Below are 21,189 nucleotides of genomic sequence, written 5' to 3'. Positions count from 1 at the left end.
TTTTTTTTCAGAAATATTTGTTTAATGAATGAGTAAGTTGACTCCTCTCCCAATAGATATTGATACACAGGGCCACTATTCCAGAGAAAGTTCCTGTGATTAATAGAAATACAACATGAATCATAATAACCATGATAATAGTGGCACTGGTGGTGATGGCAGCTACTACTATTTTTCTTGAGTGTAATAAGAGTGTCTGAGTGTCAGGAACTTGATATATATAAAATATCAGATCTCTTTAAAACCTTTAAAATTAAGTGTTATTATCCATACTTTACAGCTGAGACAAGTGAAGCCCAGATAGATTGCATAGCCTGCAGGTGTTGGAGCTGTTGACCCCAAACCTTGCTATGTATCGTATTTCTTCTTTTTTTTTTTTTAACATCTGTATTGGTGTATAATTGCTTTACAATGTTGTGTTAGTTTCTGCTGTATAACAAAGTGAATCAGCTATACATATACATATATCCCCATATCTCCTCCCTCTTACATCTCCCTCCCACTCTCCCTGTCCCACCCCTCTAGGTGGTCACAAAACACTGAGCTGATCTCCTTGTACTATGTGGCTGCTTCCCACTAGCTATCTGCTTTATGTTTGGTAGTGTATATATGTCCATGCCACTCTCTCACTTCATCCCAACTTACCCTTCCCCCTACCCATGTCCTGAAGTCCATTGTCTATGTCTGTATCTTTATTCCTGTCCTGACCCTAGGTTCGTCAGAACCTTCTTTTTTTTTTAGATTCCATATATGTGTGTTAGTGTACAGTATTTGTTTTTCTCTTTCTGACTTACTTCACTCTGTATGACAGACTCTAGGTCCATCCACCTCACTACAAATAGCTCAATTTCGTTTGTTTTTATGGCTGAGTAATATTCCATTGTGTATACGTGCCACATCTTCTTTATCCATTCATCTGTCGATGGACACTTAGGTTGTTTCCGTGCCCTGGCTATTGTAAATAGTACTGCAATGAACATTGTGGTACATGACTCTTTTTGAATTATGGTTTTCTCAGGGTAGATGCCCAGTAGTGGGATTGCTGGGTCATATGGTAGTTCTATTTTTAGCTTTTTAAGGAACCTCCATACTGTTCTTCATAGTGGCTGTATCAATTTACATTCCCACCAACAGTGCAAGAGGGTTCCCTTTTCTCAACACCCTCTCCAGAATTTATTGTTTGGAGATTTTCTGATGATGCCCATTCTAACCTGTGAGGTGATACCTCATTGTAGTTTTAATTTGCATTTCTCTAATGATTAGTGATGTTGAGTGGCTTTTCATGTGCTTCTTGGCCATCTGTATGTCTTCTTTGGAGAAATGTCTATTTAGGTTTTTTGCCCACTTTTGTATGGGGTTGTTTGTTTTTTTAATATTGAGCTGCATGGGCTGTTTATATATTTTGGAGATTAATCCTTTGTCTGTTGATTCGTTTGCAAATATTTTCTCCCATTCTGAGGGTTGTCTTTTCGTCTTGTTTATAATTTCCTTTGCTGTGCAAAAGCTTTTAAGTTTCATTAGGTACCATTCGTTTATTTTTGATTTTATTTCCATTACTCTAGGAGGTGGATCAAAAAAGATCTTGCTGTGATTTATGTCAGTGAGTGTTCTTCCTATGTTTTCCTCCAAGGATTTTATAGTGTCCAGTCTTACATTTAGGTCTTTAATCCATTTTGAGTTTATTTTTGTGTATGGTGTTAGGGAGTGTTCTAATTTCATTCTTTTACATGTAGCTGTCCAGTTTTCCCAGCACCACTTATTGAAGAGGCTGTCTTTTCTCCATTGTATATCATTGCCTCAGATTAGTTGACCATAGGTGCGTGGGTTTACCTCTGGGCTTTCTATCCTGTTCCATTGATCTATATTTCTGTTTTTGTGCCAGTACCATATTGTCTTAATTACTGTAGCTTTGTAGTATAGTCTGAAGTCAGAGAGTCTGATTCCTCCAGCTCTGTATCCTGCTACTTTACCAGATTTATTGATTAGCTCTAGTAGTGTTCTGGTGGCATCTTTAGGATTCTCTATGTATAGTATCATGTCATCCGCAAACAGTGACAGTTTTATTTCTTCTTTTCCAATTTGTATCCCTTTTACTTCTTTTTCTTCTCTGATTGCTGTGGCTAGCACTTCCAAAGCTATGTTGAATAATAGTGGCAAGCGTGGACATCCTTGTCTTGTTCCTGATTTTAGAGGAAGCTCTTTCAGGTTTTCACCATTGAGAATGATGTTTGCTCTGGGTTTGTTGTATATGGCCTTTATTATGTTGGGGTAGGTCCCCTCTATGCCCACTTTCTGGAGAGTTTTTATCATAAATGGGAGTTGAATTTTGTCACAACCTTTTTCTTCATCTACTGAGATGATCATATGGTTTTTATACTTCAGTTTGTTCACATGGTGTATCACATTGATTGATTTGCATATATTGAAGAATCCTTGCATCCCTGGGATAAATTCCACATAAATCATGGTATATGATCCTTTTAATGTGTTGTTGGATTCTGTTTGCTAGTATTTTGTTGAGGATTTTTGCATCTATATTCATCAGTGATATTGGTCTGTAATTTTCTTTTTTTGTGACATCTTTGTCTGGTTTTGGTATCAGGGTGATGTTGACCTCATAGAATGAGTTTGGGAGTGTTCCCTCCTCTGCAATTTTTTGGAAGAGTTTGAGAAGGATGGCTCTTCTCTAAATGTTTGATAGAATTCACCTGTGAAGCCACCTGGTCCTGGACTTTTCTTTGTTGGAAGATTTTTAGTCACAGTTTCAATTTCATTACTTGTGATTGGTCTGTTCATTTTTTCTATTTCTTCCTGGTTCAGTCTTGGAAGGTTATATGTTTCTAAGAATTTGTCCATTTCTTCCAGGTTGTCCATTTTATTGACATAGAGTTTCTTGTAGTAGTCTCTTATTATGCTTTGTATTTCTGCAGTGTCCGTTGTAAATTCTTTTTCATTCCTAATTTTATTGATTTGAGTCCTCTCTCTATTTTTCTTGATGAGTCTGGCTAAAGGTTTATCAATTTTGTTTATCTTCTCAAAGAACCAGCTTTTAGTTTTATTGATCTTTGCTATTGTTTTCTTGGTTTCTTTTTCATTTATTTCTGCTCTGATCTTTGTGTTTTCTTTCCTTCTACTAACTTTGGGTTTTGTTTGTTCTTCTTTCTCTAGTTCTTTTAGCTGTAAGTTTAGATTGTTTATTTGAGATTTTTCTTGTTTCTTGAGGTAGGATTGTATTGCTATAAACTTCCCTCTTAGAACTGCTTTTGCTGCATCCCATAGGTTTTGGATCATCATGTTTTCGTTGTCATTTGTCTCTAGGTATTTTCTGATTTCCTCCTTGATTTCTTCAGTGATCTCGCGATTATTTAGTAATGTATTGTTTCGCCTCCATGTGTTTGGTTTTTTTACGTTTTTTCCCTGTAATTGATTTCTAATCTCATAGCGTTTTGGTCAGAAAAGATGCTTGATATGATTTCAATTTTCTTAAATTTACCAAGGCTTGATTTGTGACCCAAGAATGTTCCATGTGCACTTGAGAAGAAAGTGTAATCTGCTGTTTTTGGATGGAATGTCCTATAAATATCAATTAAATCTATTTGGTCTATTATGTCATTTAAAGCTTTTGTTTCCTTATTAATTTCCTGTCTGAATGATCCATCCATTGGTGTAAGTGAGGTGTTAAAGTCCCCCACTATTATTGTGTTACTGTTGATTTCCTCTTTTATAGCTGTTAGCATTTGCCTTATGTATTGAGGTGCTCCTATGTTGGGTGCATATATATTTATAATTGTTAGATCGTTTTCTTGGATTGATCCCTTGATCATTATGTAGTGTCCTTCCTTGTCTCTTGTAACATTCTTTATTTTAAAGTCTATTTTATCTGATATCAGTATTGCTACTCTTGCTTTCTTTTGATTTCCATTTGAATGGAAATCAAAATCATTTTCCATCCCCTCACTTTCAGTCTCTTTGTGTCCCTAGGTCTGAAGTGGGTCTCTTGTAGACAGCATATATATGGGTCTTGTTTTTGTATCCATTCAGCAAGACTGTGTCTTTTGGTTGGTGCCTTTAATCCATTCACGTTTAAGGTAATTATTGATATTTATGTTACTATTACCATTTTCTTAATTTTTATGGGTTTGTTTTTGCAGGTCCTTTTCTTCTCTTATGTTTCCCACTTAGAGAAGTTCCTTTAGCATTTGTTGTACAGCTGGTTTGGTGCTGAATTCTCTTAGCTTTTTTTGTCTGTAAAGCTTTTTGATTTCTCTGTCAAATCTGAATGAAATCCTTGCCAGGTAGAGTGGTCTTGGTTGTAGGTACTTCCCTTTCATCACTTTAAATATATCGTGCCACTCCCTTCTGGCTTGTAGCGTTTCTGCTGAGAAATCAGCTATTAACCTTATAGGAGTTCCCTTGTATGTTATTTATCGTTTTTCCCTTGTTGCTTTCAATAATTTTTCTTTGTCTTTAATTTTTGTCAATGTGATTACTATGTGTCTCAGCCTCTTTCTCCTTGGGTCTATCCTGCCTGAGACTCTTTGTGCTTCCTGGACTTGGGTGGCTATTTCCTTTCCCATGTTAGGTAAATTTTTTACTATAATCTCTTCAGATATTTTCTTGGGACCTTTCTCTCTCTCTCCTCCTTCTGGGACCCCTATAATGCAAATGTTTTTGCGTTTAATGTTGTCCCAGAGGTTTCTTAGGCTGTCTTCATTTCTTTTCATTCATTTTTCTTTTTTTTTTAATTTTTAAATTTTTTTAATGATATTCTTGTCTGCTTACATTCTTTTTATGTATGTATGTATGTATGTATGTATGTATGGCTGTGTTGGGTCTTCGTTTCTGTGCGAGGGCTTTCTCTAGTTGTGGCAAGCGGGGGCCACTCTTCATCGCGGTGCGGGGGCCACTCTTCATTGTGGTGCGCGGGCCTCTCACTATCACGGCCTCTCGTTGCTGAGCACAGGCTCCAGACACGCAGGCTCAGTATTTGTGGCTCACGGGCCGAGTTGCTCCGCGGCATGTGGGATCTTCCCAGACCAGGGCTCGAACCCGCGTCCCCTGCATTGGCAGGCAGATTCTCAACCACTGCGCCACCAGGGAAGCCCTCATTTTTCTTTATTCTGTTCTGCAGCAGTGAATGCCACCATTCTGTCTTCCAGATCACTTATCTGTTCTTCTGCCTCAGTTATTCTGCTATTGATTCCTTCTAGTGTATTTTTCATTTCGGTTATTGTATTATTCTTCTCTGTTTGTTTGTTCTTTAATTCTTCTAGGTCTTTGTTAAACATTCCTTGCATCTTATTGATCTTTGCCTCCATTCTTTTTCCGAGGTGCTGTATCATCTTCACTATCATTATTCTGAATTCTGTTTTTGGAAGGTTGCCTATCTCCAATTCATTTAGTTGTTTTTCTGGGGTTTTATCTTGTTCCTTCATCTGGTACATAGTCCTCTGCCTTTTCATTTTGTCTATCTTTCTGTGAATGTGGTTTTCATTCCACAGGCTGCAGGACTGTAGTTCTTCTTGCTTCTGCTCTCTCTGTGCTACATGCTTTATATACAATAGTCCTCCACCACTGCATCTGTGGGGGATTCTTTCCAAGATCCCCAGTGCATGCCTGGAATGGCGGATAGTATTGAACCCTATACCCAAGGGTTTGTATCCTAAACACAAACACTGCAATACTGGGACAGTCCATCTGATAACAGAGTTGGCTATTAAGTGTCTAATGGGCAAGATATGCTGGACAAAGGGATGATTTATGTCCCAGGCAGGACAGAGCAGGACAGAGTGAGATTTCATCATGCTACTCAGAACAGCATGCAATTTAAAACTTATGAACTGTTCATTTCTTGAATTTTCCATTTAGTATTTTCTGACTGCAGTTGGCCACAGGTAACTGAAACCACAGAAAGTGAAACCGCAAATAAGGGGGGGATTACTGTATACAAGGCTATGTAATAATCCTCCCCAAGGGGCAGATTTTTATTCCTCTTTTTTTTTAATTGAAGTATAGTTGATTTACAATGTTGTGTTAATTTCTGCTGTACAACAAAGTGATTCAGTTATACATATTATAAGGGGCAGATATTTTTTAATATCCCATTTAACTATAAGGAAAGAGAAATTCTGAGAGTTTAGACAATTTAGCCAAGGTAAATGAGATAATAAATAATAATGGCCCACATCCATTGAGAATTTAAAAGGGTCAGGCACTGCCAAGTGTTTTACCAACATTATTTCCAAGAGGTAGGTGCCCTTAGGAGTCCCATTTTACAGATGATTAAACTGGGGCACGGAGAGGTGAGTGACATGCTGGGGCTGAGACTTTCCACCCTCTGTGTGGTGTAGCCAAAACAAACTTTCAACCTATGTCAAAAAATTTTTTAAAGCAATTTAAATAGATACTGAATTCTTCTATAGGAGCAGCAAAGGGAATTCTATTGCTGGATATAAAGAGAAGCCTCTTATAATCTTCTCTCTCCACCTTTCTTCTAAGAGTTCACACATCATAAGCATGGCTGGTACCTATAGTTTCTCCCCCAGCTCCCCCATTGCTACCCGCCCACCCCTTTCCTCCTTCCATCTCAGATCTCTTTTCTCGTGGAAATATCTCTGTTTCTTTTAAAATAAAAATCCATCAAGACTTTCTTGGCTTTATCCAATTCTCCCCTCTACACCAAATACCCCAAACCAATGGGCTGTATTCAACCACCCCAAGTGTTTTTGTCCGGCGAACACAATTTTTAAAATAATTTTAGGTAACACTGAAAAATCGGTGGCTTTCACACTGGCTTCCAAATTTCTGGCTTGCCTTTGCCTCATTTCTGAAAGATGTAGTAAGAGTGGTCCTGCATCCCTGGCCACCCAGTCACACACAGTTTCCAATTTGTCTCATCCCCCCTGTTCACCACCACTGTCTCCTCATCTCTGAATCTTGATTCCATCCATGCTTGTTTCCAGGTATCCTTAAAGATAAGAAAGTGAAAGGTAGAGAGACATGTTGACACACTGCATGTGTCAAGACCCCATATTTTCCTTTGGATGCAAACAGTAATCATCCATGTTTGAAGATTAAAAAGAAAAAAAAAGAAGATCAAGAGTCTTTGAAAAAAGAATACAACCCTGGCTTCTTTCTCATCTACATATTCCTGTCGGCACTTGAGTTTATGATCTCTAGATCAGATTGACAGAACAAAAAGACCCCTTCTCACTCACCCAAGACCAGATCAAATGAACAACCAAAACCCAGTTGATCAGACAAACACAGAAACCACTTTAGGAGGGGAGGTGGGAGGAGAGAATTTGTGGATTGCATGTTGATGTTTCCACCCATTCTAGTTGCAACTTTCAATCGCCCTTACCTTGTAACAAACAAACTCCTTCCCAACAAAAATCCCCAGCTGTTAAGTGTTCTAGATGTTATTTGAATTTAAGTAAGATGACTTCTTTGGCAGCTACCTGGCAGCCCACAGCTTTTACGACATGTTTTCTGATACAAACTGTTTCACAAAGAGCTTGTATCTTTTTACTACCAAGCATTACATTCTGAACAGAAAACTTAATAAGATTTTCAGCGGCAATTTTAAGAGGATCTATGGTACGACTTAACAGCAACAGTGATCTATTCTTTTTAGTGCAAGTGTAAAGACCTGAGAGAAATAGCATTTTCAGTTTGACTTTATGGCCCTCCCAAGTTGTGTTCAAGTTAAGTGAAAGTTAAAAATTGGTGCTGGGGAAAGAGCAAAGATTTTGGGCTCAAACTGATTTGAATTCCACTGTTATTCACTTATGAACTATTGCACTTTGGGCAAGTTGCTTAAACTAATTTGTGCCTCGGTTTTCTCATCTATTAAAGGGAAAAATTCCACTGTATAGGATTATTGCAGCAAAGCTTTGTGGTACAGGGCCTGATACATAGTAGTTGCCCTAAATGCTTTAAGTTGTATGTGACAGTAGCCCAACTCAAGCCAGCTTAAGGAAAAATGAGAATTTCTTGGCTTGCCTAACTGAAAAGTTCAAGAGTATATCGGCTTCAGGCATAGCTGGATCCAGGGGCTCCAGCAATGTCATCAGGACTCAGTCTTTCTCAACCTTTGGGCACTGTTTTCTTCTGTGTTTGACTTTGTTTTTCACTGAGCCAAGCAGACTAGCTGGTTATTTTTTGGAGCAAGCAGAACAGAGCTCTGAAGAAATATAGACCAAGACATGTAAAGCCTGGTTGACAGCCCTCTTTAGACAGGGCAAAGCTAGTTTGGGCAGCATGGTTTCCATGTGGGATGTCCTAGTGGGAGTGGCATTCAGGGCCAGCATAAGGACCCAAGACATTGCATCTTCATCAAAGCCACACAGAATAGGCAGATCCAAGACTATAATTTCTGTTTTGACAGATAAGGAAACTGAGGCTCTGTATTAGCTTCTTATTGATGCTATAACAAATTACCATAAACTTAGTGGCTTGAAACAACACAAAAGAAGTTCAAAATGAATCTTACTGGGATAAAATCAAAGTGCCAGCAGGGCTGCATTCCTTCTGAGGCTCTAGGAAAGAATCTGTTTCCTTGCCGTTTCTGGCTTGTAAGGGCCACTAGTATTTCTTGGCTCATGACCTGCTTTTCATCTTCAGAGCCAATAGCACAGCATCTTTAAATCTCTCTGACACTGACCCTGACCCTCCTGCCTCCCTCTTTCCTTTATAAGGACTTCTGTGATTATATTGGGCCCACCTAGATAATCCAGGAAAATCTTCCCATCTCAAAATCCTAAACGAATGACATTTGTGAAGTCCACTTTGCCACGTAGGGTAACATATTCACAGGTTTCAGAGATTGACATGGACATCTTTCAGGAGACCATTATTCAGCCGGTCACAGGCTGATAAAGGTAGAAGTTTCCTGGTCAGTCCTTAAGGTAACAGCTGAGTCATGACTAGAACTGAGGTTAATGGTTCTAAATTAAGACAGTGCAGGTGAGAATCCTGGCAGAGTAGCTGGATGGCCTCAGTTAGGCTTCTCTGAGCCTCTGTGTCCTCACCTGTAAAATGGTGATAATGTTATTAAGTGAGACACTATTTAAAAGTGTCTAGCACAGCATCTGATCAGGAGCAGAAAACTAGTGATGCTAGGCATTCCTGCTATTTTTAACAGCCCTGAACGAGCAGGTGCTTTTGAACGTTTGGCTCTGGGAAAACTAGGGAAGAGCCAGTGGCATGATGGGGTGCCAAGAGCATGGGATTTGAGTCTGCCGTATGACCGTAAAGAACTTGAAGTTCTCTGAGTTCCAGTTCCTTATTCATACATGAAGATAATAGGTCCTTCCCTCACAGAGTGAAGTGGAGAACATCTACCTGGCGCTTGGCATCCTCAGTCAAACACCTCCTGCTGTCACCGCCTTCCTTTTATCTTCCTTCTCAATTTATATCTTTCACTTTTTCTTTTCTCCCTCTCTTCCTTTCTGTCTTTCTTTCTCCTGTTTTCCCTTCCTCCCTCCATCCTGCTCTGATTTCCTTCTCTCCTTTCTTCCTCCCTACCTCCTTCCTTTCCTCTCTCTCTCCCTTCCGTTGCCCATTCTTGAGACGTCCATTTAAGAGCAGTTGATCAACTTCAGGGACTTCTGGTGTCCGCTCTTGGTCTCCCCTCTTATGGGTCATAGCAACCCATTCTTCCCACTCATCAGTTTCTCAGTTGTGCAATCTAAATGCTAATGATCCCTGCCTAACCTGCTCCCCCTCTACTGATACAACTAAACACACCCTAGAAAAACTGCCCAGAAGGAAACAGGATCTACTCCCCCCACCCCCACCCTTTGTGCAGGGTGTGGGCTGGAAACCGTGCCATCTTTGGAAACTTCTGACAGTCCAGGAAGGCGGGGGGAGTCCTTCATCTGGAGTCCCCCAGAGCTTCTTCCTCCCCAGCAGGACCCTGTTTATCAAGCTGCCCAATGCCCACCCAGATGCCCTCATTCCCTTTCATGCACTGGTGGTTTTCAGTCTGATATTGAAAGTGCAATATGCTTGCCAGTAATGATGTCTTATTGGAGTGTAAAGATTTTCCCATTTCACTGCTTTATCCTGAATTTAAAATGTTTTGAAATTCACTTACATCGGAGAGGACCAGCAGCCGAACGTTTGCTGTAAATAAACTGGGGGCTTCTAAGGGGTTATCTCTGAAATGGGAGATGGGATAGGTTACTGCTCTCCTGCGGGCTGGGCAGAATCAGTGGCAGAGTTTTTCCATCACAAGGACCCGGCAGCTTTTATGCTTCCAAGTGCTGGTCTGGGTGTGAGGGCGCTCTGGCCTTGTGTTTTGAATCTATTCAATTGAAGTTTGTCCAAGGTGTTGAGTTGGAAGATCACTGAGCTCTTGAACACCTGCTTGGAAAATCAGAAAATCTTAAAGCTAATGCAGAGACTGACAGTAATTCAAACAGCGGGTAGTGGCAGTGGTGGCTGTTATTACTGTTGCTGTTGCTATTATGATCAGTGAACATTCATTGAATGCTCTGTATTCTGCACCAGGCACTCTGTTAAGGGCACTGCATGAATTATCCTCATCTAGCCTCTTAACAACCTGTGAGATTGTTGGGATGCCACCCAATCTGGCTGGCCAGACAGATCTGATGCTTCTGGGAAATTTCTTACCATCTAGTATCAAGGCCATGGCCACAGGTGTCCATGGAAAATAAACCAGGGAAACTTCTCATGCAGGTTGCCTTAGTTGCTTCTATTTACTGATGTATTGCACTGGCCCACTGTGACCAGCGTGGCAAAGAGGGATGCCTGAGACTCTGGACCCAAAGGCAGTGTTGTGTCAGCCACAATGTATGACCTGGGGCCGCACATCTCTGGGCCTCAGGTCCCTCCTCTGCAAAATGTGAATAATAGTGGTACCACCTCATGGGGCTGTGTGAGGAGTCCATGCGTCATTGTATGTGGAGCACTTGAACAGCGCCTGATATGTGGTGAAGGCTGTATAAGTATTTCTTTATCAAAACCTTTAAATACTGCTTCACCTTTTCAGTACCGGTGATGCTCTGCATTGTTTCCCATGGGTTCGGGTCAGTGCTATGTCCTGGATGATAAGCAACAGAAAATGGGGCTCTAAAGCCATCTTTTTCTCTTTTCTTTCCTGTCCTTTCCCAAGGGCTGGATGTGAGAAGGTTGTGGTAGTTGGTTTGTCTTTCCAGGTGTTAGCACTGCAGTTCCCAGGTTCCGAGAATCCCCCCAGTTTCAGACAAACCAGGAGGAAGTAAGATATGCTGACTTGCGGGTTTTGTGAGGATAAGTGTGTGATTGGAGACTGTATTCATTTGCTAGTGTCGCCATAACAAAACACCAGAGACTAGGCAGCTTAAATAATAGAAATTTATTTCTCACAATTCTGGAGGCTGGAAGTCCAAGGTCAAGGTACCAGTGGGGTTGGTTTCTCCTGAAGCCTTTCTCCTTGTGTGAATGGAGGTGTAAGTCCCCTGTGGGGTCTTTAAGGATCACTCCAACACAGTCATGGAAATTATACTTGGCGAGGCATAGGAAATTAGAGGAATTATTACACTAACATGTTCTAGAAGGGGAGGCACGGCACACTGCACAGGGGGACACATGGGAGGGGAATCCAGGGAGCAGGTTCACCCAAGCAGGTAGGGAGCCGAGAGAGAGAGAGAGAGAGAGAGAGAGAGAGAGGGAGAGAGAGAGAGGACTGTAGGAAGTACCTTGATTGGAGATCAGAGTGGAGTTAGTTACAGAAGCAAAAGGCATGAAGGGGGTTCATTGGTGCATTTGAACGTCACTAGGTTACACTCAGAGGAGGGCAAGAGGGGGAACTTGTAGCAAGCACCAGCCTTATCACACTGGTATATATGTGGTCACCTGGGCAGGTGCTCACAGTCTGTTTGTGGGGATGCTGAGGCATCAGGAAAATTAAGTTTTTTAAATGTACAGTACACACCTTGGCTTGCAGATGGCTGTCTTCTCACCGTGTCCTTACATGAGCTTTTTCTCCGTGTGCAGGCATCCTGGGTGTCTCTTCCCCTTCTTATAAGGGCACCAGTCATATTAGATTAGGGCCCCACCTTTATGATCTCATTTAACCTTAATTACGTCTGTAAAGGTCCTATCTCCAAACAGTCACATTGAGGGTTAAGGCTTCAACATATGAAATTGGAGCGAACACAATAACAGCCTCTGTGCGTTTTAAAGCAAAGGCTTTTCAGAGCATCCTTTCCTGCATCAGGAACTCAAGGCAACTGAAAGTGCTCTCCGCACATTGTTTTTCTGTCATTTCCCTGTTGGGGGCCTCTGTGGCACATGCAGTGAGCTTTAATTGGAGGGCATATCTCAGTACCAAACTAGCACCAGGTGGAGTTTTGATAACAAGTTCAGATCCACTGACTCTAATGCTTCTAAAGCAGAAATAAGGCCTCTCTCAACCTCTGCCTGCTCCCAGCCCTACACAGCTGCCCACACTGGAGCAGCATCCCAGCTCCTCAGCTCCTGGAGGCCCTGTGCCATCCATGTGCCTCTCTGACCTTGACTGACCCGCTTGCTGGTGCTGCTCCTTTGCTCTGCCCGGTCACACTGGTTTCCTTGAAAATGTTAAACTTGCCTCTCTCAGGGGACGTTTGCATTTGCTGTTCCTTCTGCTAAGAACTCTGTTCCCCACATCATCCCCTGGTGGCCTCTTCATTCTTCAGGACTCCACCTCTTTTGCATTCTGTCCACCAAATTCCAGTGTTGGAGGGGGGTGGGGGGTGGTCCCGGTCCCTCCCATATATCCAACAAGCAATTCTATGCACATCAACTGGGTGTCCAACAATTCAACTGAATTCTGACACTATCAACCCAGGTACAGTCAGATTCCACAGGTTAAGGGCTCAGTCTTACCCTCTCCAACAACTTCAGCTGCCAGTCGAAAGCCCAGGTTGTTATCTGTACTTCTGACCAACTGGCTATAAATCAGAAGTTCCCACAACCCCCTTCTCGGGTTTGATTAATGTGTCAGAGTGGTTCACAGAAATCAGAGAAATATTTTACCTTTTAGATTACCAGGTGATTACAAAGAATTTAACTCAGGAACAGCCAGATGGAAGAGATGCACAGGACAAGGTATGGGAAAGGGTCATGGAGCTTCCAGGCCCTCTCTAAACACACCACTCTCCCCAAATATCCACATGTTCACCAACCCAGAACCTCTCTGAACCCAGTCCTTTTGGGTTTTTATGGAGGCTTCATTACATGGGCATGATTGATTAAGTCACTGGCCATTGATGATTGAACTCCATCTCCAGCCCCTTTCCCCTCCCTGGAGTTCAGGGGTAGGACTGCAAGTTCTAACTCTCTAATCTCAGGTTGGTTCCCCTGGCAACCAGTCCTCAACCTTAGGTGTGGTCCAGAGTCATCTCATTAACATAACAGTAGACACCTTTATCACTCTCAACACTAGGAAATTCCTAGGGTTTTAGGAGCTGTGAACCAGGAACCATGGACTAAGACCAAATATATATTTCTTATTATAAATCACAGTATCACACCACCCAAATGCCACCTCCTTTAAATGACCTTCCCTCTGTGTCTTAGCCATATTACTCACCACATTTAACTTCTTCTGTCACTTCTAGGTGGTGGGAAAGATTAGCTGGGTCCTTTTGTCAGTTATCTGTTTACTGGGATCCTCAGGTACTAGGCAGTGGAGATTCAACAATAAACAAGACAATTCCCATCTTCTCCAAAGAACTTAACATTTTGGAGTGGGGAGGCAGATAATAAACATATAAACGTCCAAATATAAATGTAAATATAAATATAAATGTCTCGTTCAGTGGGATGCTTTGAAAAAGCAACATGTAAAACTATTAGTCCTTCTGGAAAATTGCTGGACTAATCCATGTGGCCTAAAAATCCATTTCTAAGATCCCACTTGAGTACACAGAGAGAATGTTATTCTTGGATTAGTTTTCAAACAAGGATAGCTGGGGAGAACACTTCCTTTCTCACCAGAGGTCTCAAGCTACTTCCCTGTAGGAGTGGCTTTGGGCTGTCAGAACATTTCTTAGTCTATCAAGCACAGCGTTGTTGGGGGGGCGGGAGGGGGGCGGGAGGGGAGGATAGCCTGTTCAGTCTCTCTCCCCTTAGCTTTCCTGGATTCAAGGCAAGGAGCATACTTACAATAGCCATGAAAAGGAGGTCTGGTCTCAGCAACGGAGAAAGACAGTAAAAAGAAGGTATTTTGCAGAGAAATAGTGCAAATCCCAGAGCCCAGCAGTGGGGAAACAGGCTTATATCCGTAATGGCTTATATACAACACTGATGACGAACTCTGGAATCTGCATGCAACTTTCCATATGTGCATCTGACTCTGGCTCTGTGTTGGCATTCTTGTTTCTTTTGAACTTGTATAGTTATAAATTACAGTGATCTTAAGAAGGGTGAAGGCAGGAGAGGTTGCGTGTGTATAAGAAAGAAAGGTTCAGTTTGTTAACAGTGTACTCATGCCATATCTAACATTGAGGATAAAGAAAATGAAGAAAATTTTATAACAGCTGGCAGAGTACTCTTCTCCAAAGGACCCCTGGCTCTCAACTGAATATAAACTTGGTATGGAATCAGTGTCTGTGTCCCCTCCACATTCATATGCTAAAGTGATGGTATTTGGAGGTGGGGCCTTTAGGAGATAATTAGGTTCAGATGAGAGAAGGGCCCTTCTGATGGGATTAGCGCCCTTATAAAGAGACATCGGGAGAGCTCGGCTCTTTCTATTTCTTCATCCCACCCACCACTTGAGGGTGTAGTGAAAAGGCAGCCGTTTGCAAGACAGGAAGAGAACCCTCACCAGAACCCAACCATTGCTGGCACCCTGATCTCAGACTTCTGGCCTCCAGACCTGTGAGAAAATAAATTTCTGTTGTTTAAGCCACCTAGTCTATGGTATTTTGTTACGGCAGCCAAAACAGACTAAGTCAGAGCTCAAATCAGCAAATATTTACTGAGTGTCATCAGGCAATATGCCAAGCCCTGGGGACATAAAATAAAAAGGCCTTTGCCTTTGAGGAACTCGTAGTTTAGTAGTGGAGACTGAAAATTAGATTGCACTGCACAAAGAAAATTCTCTCAAGTGACCTCCACTTACTCCTTTTCAGGGATTCGCGACATTTTCCCATTTCTTCTGTAAAACACTGTTGGGGGCTGAACTGTGTCCTCCTCTGATACCTATGAATTTGGCCTGATTTGGAAGTAGGGTCTTTGTAGAGGTAATTAAGAAACTCAAAATGTGATCAGACTAGATTTAGGGTGGACTTTAAATCCAATGACTGGTGTCCTTATAAGAGAAAGGAGGGGGAGATTTGAGACACACACAGAGGGGAAAACCATGTGACAATGGAGGTAGAGATTGGCATCTATCGGGGAAGGAACCCAAGGATATCCAGAGCCACAGAAGGTCAGAGAGAGGCATGGTTCCAGAAGGAACCAACCCTGCCAACACCTTGATTTTGAACTTCTGGCCTTCAGAACAATGAGAGAGTAAATTTCCATTGTTTAAAGCCACCAACTTTGTAGAACTCTGTTACGGTTATCTCCTGGTTGTTGGAGGATTGAATGAGCTAAGATGTATAAAGGGACTAGAACAGCGCCAGACAAGTGGTGAGTGCTGCATAAGTGCTAGCCATCAGCACTCAGTGATTTCCTCATTCTACAGCTTTTTACTGAGCATCACTTTTGGGCCAGCACTGTGATTCTACCTCAATTTTGCATTGAAAGGTTTCAGTGGATTGCATGTTAGCGTCCCCCCCAAAATTCATATGTTGAAATCCTAACCTCTGTTAGGATTTCAGTACCATCAATGTGATGGTATTGGGGGAGGTGGAGCCTTTGCGAGGAAAGGAGGTCATGAGAGTGGAGCCCTCGTGAATGGGATCAGTGCCCTAATAAAAGGGACCGCAGAGAGTTCTTTTCCCCTCTTTCCACCACTTGAAGACACAACGAGAAGTCTGCAGCCCAGAAGAGGGTCTTCATCAGAACCCGACAAAGCTGGCACCCTGATCTCAGACATCCAGCCTCTAGAACTGTGAGAAATAAATTTCTTTTGTGTATAAGCCACCCAGTCAGTGGGGCTTTGTTACATCAGCCTGAACTAAGACAGAGGTTTGTTTTTGTTTGTTTGTTTGTTTGTTTTAACATCTTTATTGGAGTATAATTGCTTTACAATGGTATGTTAGTTTCTGCTTTATAACAAAGTGAATCAGCTATACGTATACATATATCCCCATATCTCCTCCCTCTTGCGTCTCCCTCCCACCTTCCCTATCCCACCCCTCTAGGTGGACACAAAGCTCCGAGCTGATCTCCCTGTGCTATGTGGCTGCTTCCCACTAGCTATCTATTTTACATTTGGTAGTGTATATAAGTCCATGCCACTCTCTCACTTCGTCCCAGCTTACCCTTCCCCCTCCCCGTGTCCTCACAAGTCTATTCTCTACATCTGTCCCATTTATTCCTGTCTTGCCCCTAGGTTCTTCAGAACCATTTTTTCTTTTTTTTTTTTAGATTCCATATATATGTGTTAGCATACGGTATTTTTCTTTTTCTGACTTACTTCACTCTGTGTGACAGACTCTAGGTCCATCCACCTCACTACAGATAACTCAATTTCGTTTCTTTTCATGGCTGAGTAATATTCCATTGTATATATGTGCCACATCTTCTTTATCCATTCATCTGTCGATGGACACTTAGGTTGCTTCCATTAAGACAGAGGTTTTATGTTATATGCCTTATTGGACGTTACCTTGTATGTGAACTACATTCCAAAGCCCCGCAAAGGGGCTTTTTGTCTGAAACAAATGTTTGACATTCATAATCACCCAAGATGTCAAAGGGAATAGAAATATTGCATGTTTATAAATGCATTTTTCCTCATATTATTGGAAAAAAGAGAAAATTCCTGAAAAGCAGAAAAGAAAATAATCATCCATAATTTGATGCATAGCCACTATTTACATTTTAATGTCTTTTCTTCGGGGCTTTTTTTATGCATAGTTTGTTTTTCACATAATTATATCTATTCTCTATATGCAATTTTTATCTTTTTTTTTCAACTATTATATCACAAGCATTTTCGATATTATACAGACTTTGTGAACATTGCATTTTATGACTCCATAATGTTTCATGCTAGGATTATGGCATGGCTTATTTAACCAAACATTTAAATTAAAAAAAATTTTATCTCACTATTAAATATGCTGTTGTGAAGATAATCTTGTTGCATAAACTCACCCCCTCCCAGTCCCCAGCCCACCACCAGTATTTCAAGTGACTTCATTAAGCTACATATTCCAAGTTATTGGATCAAAGGGTGTGACCATTTTAAGGCATTGGATACACACTTAAAATTGCTCTCTTAAAAAAGGCTGTGCTAGTTTACACTCTGATCTGCAATGTTAAGAACATACCCATTTTGCCACACTTGTGTTAATATACCTATTATCATTTTAAAAGACCAGCTAATTTGAAAAGCATGAAATGTGGTTGTTTTTATTTGCATGGCTTTGATTAGTAGTAATATTGAACATTTTTTCCATGTTTGATAAACCATAGCATTTCCTCTCTGGGGAAATATCTGTTTAGACCCTTTCTCTATTCATCCATCAGCATCTTTGTTTTTCTTAAAGATGTTTATTAATTCAAATATATAAATACATTTTCTTAAAGATGTTTATTAATTCAAATATATAAATACATGGTTCCTTTTTGTTATATTTGCTTCAGATGTGTTTCCCTGTTTATTGTTTTCCTTTTAAGTTTGATTTTTTTTTTTATGGACAGAAGATTTAAATTTTTTGTAACCATATCTGCCCATCTTTTCCTTTGTGATTTTTTTAATCTTTTCTAAATCTACTCACTCCTCTTTGCAGAAGCTTGATAAATATTCATTTCTCTTTTCTTATTGTTTATTTATGCTTTGATTAAAAAGTAACTCTTTGCTCTATCTAGAATTTGTTTTGGTGCATGACATTGAAGAGACTTTTCACATGGCTAATCATTTGTCCCAATATGATTTATTCAGTAATCTTATTTTATCCCTTCTTTATTATATAGTAAATTCTCACATATAGTGGAGTATAATCGAAGCCATATGTTATGTTTAGTTGAACCAATGTACCACATTGTTTAAATGACTATATTTTCAAAGTCTGTTTAAATATCTATTCATGCTGGTCCCCAGGTGGTTCAAGTTTAAGGAGAGACATCTGGAATGAACTGTCTTTACCCTTTCTCCTGCCTCACAGCAAGAAACCTGTTTGAAGACAAACAATGGTGATAGTGACATCACCATAAAACAAAGAATAATGCCAATCCCAGGAAACATGTCCACCTGAAAAGATCTTTGGTTCTTTTTTTTTTCATTTCAGCTTAATTGAAGTATATTTGTACAACATGGTGATATGATATACATGTACATTTTCAAAGGATTCCCCTGACCTAGTTAATAACACATCCATCACATCACATATTTATCTTTTTTGTGTGTGTGTGAGAATATTTAAGTTCTGTTCTCTTAGCAAATTTCATTTATACAATACAGTGTTATCAACTGTAGTCACCAGGTTATACATTAGATCCTCAGACCTTATTCATTTTATAACTAGAAGTTTGTACCTTTTTACCAGCTTCTCCCCATTTCCCCCATCCCCAGCTCTTGGCAACCACTTTTCTAATCTCCGTTGTTATGAGTTTGACTTTTTTTTTTTTTAAGATTCCACATATAAATGATACCATGCAGTATTTGTCTTTGTCTGGCTTATTTTACTTAGCATAATGCCGTCAAGTTCCACCCAAGTTATGAAAAATGGCAGCATTTCCTTCTTTCTCAGGGCTGAGCAATATTCCATTGTATAAATATACTACATCTTTATCCATTCATCCATTGACAGACACTTAGGTCATTTTCATATCTTGGCTATTGTGAATAATGCTGCAGTGAACATGTGAGTGCAGATATCTCTTTGGGATAGTGATTTCATCTCCTTTGGATGCATACCCAGAAGTGGGATGGCTGGTAGCTCTCTTTTTAATTTTTTGAGGAACCTCCATACTGTTTTCCATGGTGGCTGCACCATTTTACATGCCCACCAACAGTGCACAAGGGTTCCCTTTTCTCCACATTCTCACCGACATGTGGTACCTCTTGCCTTCTTGAGGACAGCCATCCTAACAAGTGGGAGGGGGTATCTCATAGTGGTTGATTTGCATTTCCCTGGAGATTGGTGATGTTGAGCATCCTTTCGTGTGCCTGTTGGCCATCTGTTTGTCCAATCACTGATCCTTGAAGATGATTTTGTGTCCAGCTCTCCTCTGTTGTCCACCCTGACGTCTACTCTTGTTACTCCAAGCTGGGACTGGGAGTTGAAAGAGGATGAGCTTCCTGGAGATGAGTTTTATTCTCACCCTCACCATGTGCAGCATTGTAGATCCTTTGGGTGACCAGAGGTCACTTCTTCACTAGTTTTTCTTCCATTTACCTCTGCCTGAATTTCCTTCTTCCCCTCCAGCCTGACAAGTGCCTTGTCATCATGGGTACCCACTGATTTGCTTTATTTCTCAGAGGATTTCATTTCTTCCTGATAGGAGGCAGATGCCCCCCACCCAAGGTCAAAACCTTATTCTTAAATCCTTGGAATACATCTTTGTCGACTTCCTTTCAGACCTGATGATTTTCAGATTTTGCTACTTCTAATTTTCCTCACGTATTCTCAGGTCCTTTGTTACACACAGCGGGGGATGAGAAGAGCTAAATTAGGGGGATGTAGAATTCATGGTAGGAAAGGGGGACCAAGGAGCTGTTCCATAAGAAAACCCTCCAGGCTATCTAAGTGGAACTCCACGTGTCCCAGAAGTTAAAGGCGCAATATTCAATACACATGCTGCCCAAAACACTCAGGCAGGAACCTCTAGCCAACAGGGCAAACAGATCACAAGATATTAATACTCCACCATGTCTGCAGGCCAGCTCAGACTTGTCATCCTCTCATCTTGCTATAGGAGCTGATAGTCTCTGTTTAGCATTTTGAAAATGAATTCAGATTCTAAAAGGGCATGTTTTCAAAATCCATCAGAACAAAGCCTGTGAAAGGTCTGAGCAGATCATACCACTATGGATCAGGTATCAGCAAAGGCGCCAGGTGTAGTAAAAATACCCAGGGCAGGATTTATTCATTCACTTGTTTACTCATTCATTCATTCATTCATTCAAGCAACAAATACTTACCAAATTCTTACTCTGTGGCAGGCATTCTTCTCATCCTCGAACTTGGGATCCAATGGTGAAATCAGCCTGGTCTAATGGAGAAAGCATTCTAGCCAAATCAAATGGAGGAGACAGGTAACACAATGCATTATTTCTCCTTCAGTCTTTTCTTTTTCAACCTTCTCCATTAACGCTTATAAATGAAATGTGGAAATCTATTCTGGCTGCGGTTTACCGGTAATCAGTAGAGATACTTTCCACACAGGCAACGCTGCTGGAAGCTACGTGGTGAATATGTATTGTGACTCTTATAAATATGTTTCTGCTTAGCACTGCCTCTTGAGAAGAAATGATTTCACAGCCACTGGGAATCTGCATCTGAGCTATTTTGCTAGTAAAACAACCAAAGGACAGATAACAGACAGTTTTTCCCACGTGGGATCAGAGAAACTGGAGATGTTTGAGGGGATGGCAGAGTCCTTTCTTGTAGATCCACCCAATATAGCAGGTTGTTTGAAAACAAAGAAAAAAATTTTTTTGCTTTCCCCTAAGGGGTTAAGAAAGGGAGGGTGGCGGGGAAATGAACATTCAAATAAGGAAGATTCAAGATTAGTTATAGATACTTTATGGGCTTAACTTAGAGTTGGGACATTCTTAATTATAAGCTAAAATCTCTTGACTTCTTTATTTGATTCTGCAAATCCATACTTAGCCATGGCTTATTATTGGCCTCGCACAGTGTTTGGCATAGAGTGGGCCCTAAATGAGTTTCTTTCTTTCTTTTCTTTTTTTTTTTTAACAAGGCACTGTGACAGATTCTGGAGATATAAGATACTGCCATTAGCCTTAAGGAGATCATAATTTAGGAGGGAAGACAGTTTTGTGAATAGCTAACTCTAATGCAATAATTACCAGTGTTTATTGAGCTCTTACTGTATTCCAGGCACCAGGCT

The 21,189-nt window shown here is 40.8% G+C and overlaps 1 long non-coding RNA gene across 1 annotated transcript in view; it reads left to right on the top strand.

Annotated features, from left to right (window-relative positions):
* LOC103015985 (uncharacterized) overlaps positions 1-21,189 on the top strand; it is an 83,985-nt gene that overhangs the window by 11,294 nt on the left and 51,502 nt on the right. The window contains exon 2 of the long non-coding RNA XR_009005304.1: positions 20,279-20,371. This is a non-coding gene — a long non-coding RNA (uncharacterized LOC103015985). The remainder of the gene's footprint in view (positions 1-20,278; positions 20,372-21,189) is intronic.

The sequence above is a fragment of the Balaenoptera acutorostrata genome, chromosome 15, assembly GCF_949987535.1.
Source record: "Balaenoptera acutorostrata chromosome 15, mBalAcu1.1, whole genome shotgun sequence".
In the NCBI taxonomy this organism is placed as follows: Eukaryota; Metazoa; Chordata; class Mammalia; order Artiodactyla; family Balaenopteridae; genus Balaenoptera; species Balaenoptera acutorostrata.
The sequence above is the reverse complement of the archived record's forward strand: the minus strand, read 5'-3'. Positions and strand labels throughout refer to the sequence as shown.